Here is an 11,701-nt window from a genome sequence, read left to right on the forward strand (position 1 = left end):
GGATCCAGGAAAAAAAAAAAAACCAGACACACCTTCTTCCTGCAATTACATTTTGTGCTGGCTTCAACACTGTGGGATAGGTGAGTAGGACTCATGTCACCAATCCAAGTGCTAGACAACAGACCAATTATAAACACTAGATTTGGCCATGTCCGTGATTGCATGAGACTTGAGGGGGCCACTGACATAAACCATGACATCCCAAACCTGGCCCCACAAAGACTCATACACATCCTTTATACAAAAGACATTTTGTTCATCTCTAAGAGGTACCAAAGTTCTAACAATTTCAGCATTGCTGAAAAGTCAAAATCTCAAATCTCTTCTGAGATTTAAGGGACACTGTTGGCTGCAAGATCCAGTACAAATGAAAACAAACTTAAACACTTCCAACATAAAATGACACAATATAAATATTAGCATTTCAAAATTTATGAACAGGGGAATACAAAGCATTTGAAATAAAGCAAGGCCAAAATCCAGCAGAGTGAACATTAATTCATGGAGTTTCATGCTCATCATCAGAAGCAATCTGACTGCAGGCTTTAAAGGGCTTGAATGACTCTAACCCCATGGCACTTCCAGGGGTTCCAGTTCCTAGAGCTTGTCTCTTAAGCCCTCTCTGTTCAATCTTCACAGCTTCCCTTGGATGATCCATGTTCCTGGCTTTTCCAAACATTGGGGGTCGCCACTGTATCTTTGCTTCTCACAGCTTTACATAGTGCCCTCTCAGAGACACAAAATCTGGCTCCCCAGACCTTCTGAAGTTGGGATGGGAGCATTTTTAACCTCAGAACTCATGCATTTTCCATTCTAAAACTAGTGCCACATGGATGCTGCTAAGGTCCGCTGCCAGTTGGAGCAGTAGTCAGACTCTCCTCTCTCTCAGCTGTAGTGGTTGAGTACCTGGATTGCTGAACTCTCTGAACCTGATTGTGAGGAACAGATTTTCTATGTAACAGCCATTCTGGAATTTGCTGTGGCCAATGTCATTCTGGAACCTCCTGTGGCCTCTGCCGCCACTCTTGATTCTAGCAGTCTGTGGCATTCTCTGCCAAAGAAATTCTTTCATTTTTCAATTTTGAGGCGGCCAAAGGTGGAGACACTCTGCTTTCCAGGGTGCCCTAAGCCATCTTTATTATTTCTCTGTTTCTGTTCAGCAATATAGGTCTCAGCTCTATCTTTACAGTTCAAACTCACAATGTTTGAAGTCATCTTGCTGGGCTCTTTGCTCTTGATTTGCAATATAAATCTGGCTAAAGGCCTCCAACAATAGCCACCTAAATATTCACCTGCCTTGAAATTTCCTTTGCCAGATTAATCAGTCTGTTGCCCTTAATGTCAGTTTCAGGCAAAGTCTCTGGACATGAACAAAGTGCAGACAAACTTTCTGCCAAGCCGTGACACACATCTTGTGGGAGTCCAACAACCAACGCACTCCTTCATTCCAGCAGAAACTTCCCAGGCCTGGTCTTTAATGGAAGGATTTCTATTAGTCTTCTAGTCTCCTGAGCTGTTACCAGAATCTCCCCTATGGAACAACCTAAGCTGTTCTAGCTTTATGCATTCAGAAAACACCTCTGAACCTTTCCAACTTTTCCCACAAGCCATTTGCAAAGGCTCTTGAACTACACGATTAGATACAGCCACAAGAACAACCCCACTCTTCTGGTACCAAATTCTGTCTTGATTACTTTTCTCTCATTACTGAAACAAAATACCTGACACTCAAAATGAAGGAAAAGAGGTTTATTCCTTAAAGTTCTTGGGGGTTTGAGTACATATTCTGTTGGCTTCAAAGCAGTGTTGCATGGCGGGGCAGACATTCATGGCAGCCTCTAATAGCAAAAGCAGGAACTGGGCAAAAGAAAAAGACATATCTTTTTTCCATCATTACATTATATGCTGGTTCTAAGCCTGGATGAATGTAGCATTCTTATCACCAATCCAGGTTCTAGATAATAAACCAATCATAAACATTGGATTTGGCTGTGTCCATGATGGCCTGAGGCTTGCAAGGGGCAGTGACATGAACCATGACACTCTTCAATTACTGTAATTGAAAGACAAAGAAAAGAGTATTGTTAAACATATTTCTGGTAGCTAGCATTACCTTGATTTCACAGAGGAGCCAAGCCCCAACTAAAAAGGCAAACTGTATGGAAATTTCATTAATGAACATATTCAAAGAGCACCAGCACCTGCTTGGCACACAGAATATAAGCCATTTTAAAAAACATACATCCAGACTGAGTAGGCTTCATCCCATTAATGCAAAGACGGTTCTGTATTTGCAAATGAATAAATGTAAAGCATCACACATATAGAAAATGGAAAAAAAATTCATATGAACATCTCAACAGGCACATGAAATCGTTTCCAAAATCTCCAACAGCTGGGCATAAAGCCCAGCAGATATTCATAAGAAAAATCTTTTAAAAATATGAATAGAAGAACCTCCTCTCAATCTGATAAACATGTTTATACCAAACATATTACCCACAATATATCAAACTGAAAAATGTTGAAACATCTTGCTCTAAATCCAGGAACATGACAAGTATGTCTCCCATCTTTTTCAACACAGTGTTCCAAAATTCAACCAGTGGAATCAGAGTGGAATCAGGACTCTCTCTCTCTCTCTCTCTCTCTCTCTCTATATATATATATATATATATATATATATTGATGTATATACAATGTATATATATATAATGTATATATATATATATATATAATGATTTAAGTTAATTGGAGTGATTATTAAAGGAGTAGATGTACATATACCACATATATATATATGCATACATGTGTGTGTATACAACATACATATGTATATCCAATATAGATAGATATATAAATGCATTAATGAGACCTACCACAAAAGAGATGAAAACATTTTATTCTCAGATGACCTAAACTTTAAATGAAAGCAAAAACTTTGTCAGAAAGTCCTCTCAAAGTAGTAAACAATTTCAGCAATATAGCAGGACACAAAATCACCATATAAAAGGTGGTATAATGCAGCTGTTGAGGAAAAAAGTTTTAAAAATATACCATTCACAGTGGCTTCATAAAATGAAATACTTAGGTATTAGTCTAGCAGAATTAATAAAAAATTTGATAATGAAAACTATGAAACTAATAAAGAAAGGCAATTAAAAAACATCAGAAAATGGGAACATATTTCCTATTCCTGTATATTCAGAGCCAGTGATTTCAGTGGCAATCCTCACAGGACTAAATTGACATGGAACCTGAAGAGCCCCAAATTCACCAATAATCCTGAGCAAAGAATACTGAGCAAATAAAACATGAAGAATCATCATCATTCCAGATTTCAAGTTATTTACACATCTATGTGTATTGAAATTATATTATTGTTACCCAGTAGATACTCAAAAGTTATGACTGTGACACTTTTTCTTCTTTGTCAGGATTCTCAAGAGTGTTTATGTGCACCTATAAATTCTCATCTTGAGCTCTAACTTCTCTCTACACATATTCCTTCCAAGTTTCACAGAAATGTCATGTCTTATTCAGAGCACTGTGATCTTTATTTTACTGTCACCTCATACACTCATATTCTATGGGCTCTCATGAATTACAGATCTTCTTTTTGTGTTATTAGCAGTTTACTGATTATCTGATCTGTGTTTAAACTATTTATACCTCAAAGTATGTGGTTTTTTCAGTCCATTTAACTTTCATGTAATAATTGCAATACTAAAAGCACATAAAATTTTGACTATAAACATGTTTCATGGCATTGCATACAGTAGAGCAAAATATATAATAAAATACTCTCCCTCAATGCAGGAGTATTTACAAGCACCTGTGAGTTCACATCTTGAGCAAGGAAACCCATTTATTACATTTAATAAGTGAAGAAATACCTTTCCTTTCGTATTTTACACATTGCATCACAGGCATACACAATGCTTTCTGGAAAAGGTGCTGGAAAAGGTGCTGGTGTTCTGCCCAGGCAGGCCTTGAGCTCCTGGATCTAAGCAGTCAAGCTGGCTCAGCCTGGTCAGCACTTATTAATGAAGAACTGCAATGCATCTCAGTTCATGAATCTTTGCCTCCTGATCTCACATCTATGGGACATGCAATAAATATTCATTGTCAAAATGAGTGGAGGTAACTACCCGTGGAGGAGCTGTGTTGTTTAATGAGTAATTCCTGTGGACTGAAAAAAGAGATCTTAAGAAATCAGACTAACAGCTGAGAATGTGTATGTGCTGCTATCGTGGCTCTTTCTGTGTGTAACTGAAAAGAGAGCCACTTTGTGCTCTGATTTGTGCTCACTAGTGAGGAACAAGAAGAGCTCAGTCCCTCCTTCCCAGGGCAGCACTGTCAGGACCACAGGGGATTTCAGGTACCCAACTCTTTGACTGTCATTGTCCTCTGTACTCTTCTGTCTGAGCACAGAGCCGTCCTGACCTATCTGTCCTTTGTGGCCACTCAAAACTGCCACTTGGGGCACTGGGAGAGGACACTGTCTAGTGCTTCAGATGACGATACTCTGGACTTCACATATGCAAATCCACTTCTGTTTATGTCTCAGGACCCCCACAATTACAGACATTTAATAGATGGTAGTCAGTATCTATTATGTATTCCATGGAAATCTACCTTAAGCCACTTTTCCACATAAAACAAGGATTCTTGGGCCAGCGATTTAGCTCAGGAACACAAGTGCATGCCTGGTAAGCACAATGTCATGAGTTGGATCACTATTAACAAAAAGAAAAAAAAAAAAAAGAAAGAAAAAGAATTTTTATCTCTTCCTGCCCCAAAACATGCTATGTCTTCTAAGGAAGATGCATAGGTAAACACCTATCTGACTGATCAGAGAGGGACTTTTTTTTATTAATGGTCAATTTGTTAATGGTAATTAATTCAATATTACATTTAGAAAGAAGAAGTCAGAACTCTGACACTTTTAGAAAGTTTTCTTACAATGAGACAATGAGGCTCACAATGCCAAAAGGCCTTATGGGAAGCACATGCCAGGTAATCTGACCAGTTAAATTAAAGGGAAAAACAAATAATCAACTATAGGATTCCACAATAGTGGCAGGGTACAATAAATACATTTCATTCATAATCTGGCATGCGAAGGGTCTTAGTTTTCAATTGAAGATACAAATTGGATGAAATCTGTGTATAATGGATACAAGAAACCTGTCTAATTCAAAAGAAAATCATAGACAACAAATTTTTGGGAAGATATATTTATTTTAAAGAGTTTAAGACAAAAGAGGACAGAACAAAGCAGATCAGAGCAGAACAATGTAAGCAACACAGTACTTCACCAAAGACAAATGGATATTAACAGTAGCTACCATAATGCCTCTTTCTTTGAAATAATCAAGAACACCTTCACATACAATAGTATCAAAATAGTATAAAACCAGTCAAGAGGAATAAAAGTATAACAGAGCATTCAGAACCAAATAACTGAAAATGAACAATGGCTACTGTACTATCTCATTTTACATAAAAATTTGTTTATACTATCTCACATCTTAAAATACAATAAGATACAACATGATAGAACCAATGTAAACAGAAGAACAAAATAATGGTAAGACTTCAAAGCAAGATGATATTAAATCATCAATGGCTTTCATAATGTCTTGTTTTCTCCAAAGTAGATGTTCATACCATCACACATAATGAAATCAAATGAAACAAAATAAAATCATTCCAACTAATAAATGACAACATTGTAAGGCTTCAAAGCAATGTAATGGGGAATCACGATTAGCAGGAAATCTTATGTACTCTTACTGCTTCTTACACTGGGGAGACTGTAACATATTTATACATCTTAGTTTGATTTATTTTACTTATGAGTATGGTCTCAAGTTGCATCCATTTATTTATAAATATTTCAATGTGATCATTCTTTCTAGCTAAGTAGTACTCCACTGTATAAAAATACCATGACTTTTTTATCCACTCATCAGCAGATAAACACTTAGGTTGTTTCCAAGATCTGGCTATTACAAATTGTGCGGCTATAAACATGTGTGCACATATGTCACTGTGATACGATGTTTTCAGTTCTTCTGGGAATATGTGTAGTAGTGGAATAGTTGGGTCAAATGGGACTTTCAATCCCAACTTTTTGAGGAATCTCTAGACTGACTGACCTCCACAATGGTTGCGCCAGTCTGTGCTCCCACCAACAGTGCAGGAGAGTTCCTTTTTCCCCACAGCCTCTCCAGCATTTGTAGTTGGACGTTTTCTTGATCCTGGCCATTCTTTCTGGAGTGAGATAGACTCTCAGTGTTCTTTTAATTTGAATTTTTCTAATTATTAATGATGATGAACATTTTTTCATGTATTTGTTTGCCATTTGTATTTCTTCATCTGAGAACTGTGTAATCATCACAGATGCCCATTTTTGGATTGGGTCTTTAAATTTCAGGGATCTAATTTCTAAAAATTCTTTATATGTTTTAGACAGAAGTCCTTTGTCTGAGAAACAGCTCACTAAGATTTTTTTCCCTGTTTTTGTGTTTTCTTTTCATTATGCTGGAGATTTCTTTTGACATGCAGAAACTTTTTAATGAGATGTGATCCCAGTTATTGATTCTGGGAAGTATTTCCTGTGTGGTTTGATTCCTGTTCATGAATTTTATTCCTACATCTATATCTTCAAGATTTTTACCTAATTTTTCTTCCAAAAAATTTAGTGTTTCTGTTTTAGTATTCAGATTTTTGATCCATTTAGATTTTAGTTTAGTACATGGTGACAGGCATGGGTCTAGTTTGAGTTTGCAGCATATGAAGAGCCAGTTTTTCCAGCACCATATATTCAAGAGACTGTGGTTCTTCCAGTGAACATAGTTGGCCCCTTTTTCAAAGATAAGGTGGTTGTGTATGTTTGTAGTTGTGGTTGTATATTATAATCTATTCCATTGATTTTCTGATCTGTTTTTTTCCAGTATCATGGTGATTTTATTATAGCAGCTTTGTAGTATAACTTCAAGTCAAGGATTGTGATGGCTCCTGCCTTGCCTTTGCTGCCTAGAAATGCCTTTGCTATTCTAGGGCTCTTCTGGATCCAGATGAATTTTAGGATTGGTTTCTCTAGATCTATGAGGTATGTGGATGGTATTTTCATTGAATCCATATAACAGTTTTGGAAGAATGGCTGTACTCACAAAATTTATTCTTCCTATCTATGAACAAGGGATGTCTTTCCATTTTCTGAGACCCTCTTCAATTTCTTTTTTCATAGTATAACTGTCCCAGTATAGATCTTTTACTTCTTTTGTTACATTAATTCCTAAGTATTTCATTTTTTTGGATGATAGTATGAAGGGTATGGTTTCTTTTATTTCTCTCTCAGTGATTTTGTTGTTAGTGTATAGAAATGTTATTAATTTTTGAGTATTTATTTTGTATCCAGTATATTGCTGAATTTATTGATCATATCTAGGAATATTTCAATGGAATTTTGGGGGTCTGCTATGTAGAGTATCATGTCATCCACAAATAATGATAATTTAACTTCCTCTTTTCCTATCTTTACTCCTTTTATTTCTCTCTCTGGTTTTGTTGCTCTGGCTAATATTTCCAGTACTATGTTGAAGAGGAGCAGTGATAAGTGATATCCTTGTCTTGTGCCTGATTCTGAGGTACAGCTTTTCAGTTTTTGGCCATTTAATATGATGCTGGTTGTTGGTTTGTCATATATGGCCTTTATCATATTGAGGTAAGGACCATCTACTCCAATTTTCTGTAAGGTTCTTATGATTAGTGAGAATTGGAGCTTATCAAAATCTTTTTCTACATCTATAGAAATTATCATGTGATTCTTACTTTTGGCTTTATTGATATGCTGGATTACATTTACATATGGTGAAATATCCCTGCATGCCTGGGATGCATCCCACTTGGTCATGGTGTTTAATGTTTTTGATGATTTGCTGCATCCTGTTTGCCAGTATTTTATTGAGGATTTTTGCATCTGTGTTCATTAGGGATTTTGGCCTGTAGTTCTCTTTTTTAGTTGGCTCTTTCTCAGGTTTTGATACTAGAGTAATATTTGCTTCCAGGAATCACTTATAAAGAATTACTTCCATTTTGATTTCATTGAAGAGTTTGAGGAATGTCGGCATTAAGTGTTCTTTGTATTTCTTGTAGAGTTTTCTAGTGAATTTGTCTGGGCCTGGGCTCTTATTTGTAAGTAAGACTTAACTACATTTTCAATTTCATTAATAGAAATTGGGTTATTCAGCAGTTTTACATCTTCTTGACCCAGCTTTGGTACTTGGGTATGTTTCTAGGAATCTGTCCATTTCTTCTGTGCTATCAAACCTATGACAGTAGATATTTTTGAAATAAATGTTGATGATCATTATAGTTCCACATGTTCTGTAATGATTTCACCTTTTTCATTCCTTATTGTGTGAATTTGAGCTTTTTATTTCCAAATTTAAAGGACAGGAAACTATATTCTACTCAGAAGTTTCCCCCCAAAAGCAGGAGTTTCTATACAATTTTCAGGTAAAAATATTTCAAGACAGAAAATATTCAAAGAAGTTGTGTTTATTATTTAGTTTAGCAGCCAGCACCTGCCTGGCAAGTGCAACATCAGGAATTCTATTCATAATATGAAAAAGAGAAAAAAAAAGGAACAGAGAATTGCATTTTATCGGTCAATGGAACAGTTGATCCAAAAACCTTAACAATTACAAACACATATGCACCAAACACTGAAACACTCTATTTCGTGAAACAGAAATTACACAAGAAAAGAACTCACATAAATATCAATATTATTGTGTGTGTGAGGGAAATCTCAGTATGTCACTGTCACAAATAGATTAACTAGACAAGAAAGCAACAAAGAAATTATCAGATTTGGACAGAAGTTTTGAAAACTGGTTGTATTAGATGGTTCAGCTCAACCATAATAGAATGGGCTTTTTTTCTCAGTGGCACATGGAGTTTCCCCAAATAGACTAATAACTACCTGTATAATTTACTTAAGTAAATACATGTAATTGAGGGCCAGGGATTTACCTCAACAGCATAAACACCTCCCCCAGCAAGTGTTTGTTCATGAGTTCATCCCCAGTAGCACAAAGGAAAAAAAATAGCCTTACACAAAATTGAAATTAATCACATGAATATTATTATACCATAGTACAAATACAGTAGAAATCAAAACGAGAAAATATGCACACACGTAAAGATGAAACAACATAGTTCTGAATAACAATGGATTGCAGAAAGACGTAAGGAAAAATTGATTTCTAAAATCAAGCAATACTTTCAGTGAAATGTAGTAGATTTTATGGAAATCATGAGGAAAATCATATTAGGAATGAAGTTTATAGGTACAACTTTTACATCAGAAAAAACAGCAAGTCCAAATAAATAGGTTAATAATGAAACTGAAAGTTCTGTTAAAACAGGAACAATCAAAACCCAGATCTAAGAAAAAGTATGTAAATATAAAGGCTAAAGTAAAAATTAGTGAAGTTGACACAGAAAGCAAAAAAACTGAGAACTGGTGAATCAAAAAGGTGGGTTGTCCAAGAAGGAATAGACAAACCCTTACCTAGTCTCAAGAAATGAAATGGAAAGTAAAGACCACATCAACAAAATACAAGGCAGATAAAATTCATATGAACAACAAAGAATTTGAGATTATTAACAATTATTTAATATATTGTTTGAAATATCCAACAAACAGGAAAATGCAAAAGAAATGATGATATTTAGTTATATTTAAATTATAAAAGCTTGAGCTAATATTGTATGTATATTTTCCTTAATGAGTTAATATTGTGCTCTTCAATCTCTTTAATGAAATGGCAAAAACAGGAAATATTACCAAACACATTCCTGAAGCTAGCATTATTTTGACTGCAGAGATGGACAGAGACCTAAGTAAAAAGGAAACCTACACCAAATCTCATTAATGAGCATAGACGCAAAGACCCTTTACAACTCACTGGGAAACATAAATCATTAGAAAGCATACATCATGAGTGAAGAGGCTTCATTTCATGAATGCAAGTATTGTCTAGCATTTTCAAATCAGTAAATGTAGTGCATCATATAAACAGAAGTAAGGACAAAAATCACAGGAGCACCTCAACAGACACAGAAAAAAAAAACCTTCAGAAACTCAAACAGCTGTTCATAACAAAAACCCTGAAAAATGAAATACAGGGACTTTATATCAATCTGATGGAAACAATTCCAAACTCACTGCCAACAATAAAACTAATTGAAAAAAAAATGCGTGTTTTTGACCCAAACCAAGAACAAGACAAGCAAATTAATTGTTACAGCTCCTGATTGTAACACGGGAATCAGGCAGCACCATAGCACAAATAACAATACCAGTCGTAACTATATATGCAGATATATATGAATATCAACCACAGCAAAAAATGAGATGAAACTAGCTTGTTTTCAGATGATGTGAACTTCAATAGAAGACCTAAAATATTATAAAAACAACTTCTATATATAGTAAGCAATTTCAACAAGGTATTGTCATACAAAATCAATAGTGGTCCTTTAGACCACTAATGAAACAACTGAGAAAAAGAATTAAGAAAACGATACCATCAACAATGGCTTCAAAAAGATTCAACAGGAATTAATCTAACTGAAGAAATCAGAGAAAGTTCACTTACTTCTGGGATGCAAACTAAGGAAGTTCTGTATGGAAACTATGAAACTCATATATAAAGGAGACTAAAGTGGACATCAGCTGATGGAGACCTGGCTCCTTTCCATTTTATTCAGAGCCAGAGATGGCTAAGTGTACACTCAGGTCTCATTCATGTACAGATTTAATGTAGCTCTAATCCAGTTATCATTGACATTCCTCACAGAACTAGTAATAAGGATCTTAAATTGATACATAACTTGAAGATTCATAGATTAAACACAAGAATTCTGAGCAAATAGTAAAAAAGGAAGAATCATTCCAGATTTCAAGTTATGATACATTTCTATGTACTTTGGAAAAGCATTATTGTTACCCATCAGATGAATGGTCAAGGAAAACAGAATTTATACAAAATGGAGCACAACTCTTCCATAAAGATGGGTAAACATGATTCATTCCTATTAAAACGAACACATTTTCAATCCATAATATTGAGCAAAATAAATCAGACTCACAATCTTAAATATTACATGGTGGTCTAATGTTAAAGTCCCAATTACAAATAAAGAGCAAAATAAGATATAGATATCTTGAAAAATAGAGGGAGATCTTAAGTGAATAGAAAGCAAATCAAAGACTAGAGGAGGAGAGAAAGAGAGAGTGGCAGAAGTAGAGTTAAGATGAGTTACCCATGTGCAGGAGTTTCCCACGGTAAAGGTAGTAATCACACATCATAAGCCCGCTGGGTGCAAAGTTTGAAAAAGGAAATAAATTCATCAGATTCTCATGTGTGAGCATATTGAACACATTTGTTTTTTGATTTTAGGAAATGTTTTGGGTAAGATTTTTTTTTTTTGTCATTTTCCTTTTTATCGGTACTGGGGATCGAACTCACGACTGCCTGCTTTCAAGACAAGCGCTTATGCCACTGAGCTAAATCCCCAGCCCCATGTAAGAAATTTTTTTTAAAATGTTTTTAAATTCCTCAAAACAAAAAGGAATAATATTTCCTGAAGATGAGACAAAATTTATTCATTTCTAGAA

This window comes from Cavia porcellus, unplaced genomic scaffold (assembly GCF_034190915.1).
Source record: "Cavia porcellus strain 051 isolate PalLab524CR breed Dunkin Hartley unplaced genomic scaffold, mCavPor4.1 scaffold_2, whole genome shotgun sequence".
Lineage (NCBI taxonomy): Eukaryota > Metazoa > Chordata > Mammalia > Rodentia > Caviidae > Cavia > Cavia porcellus.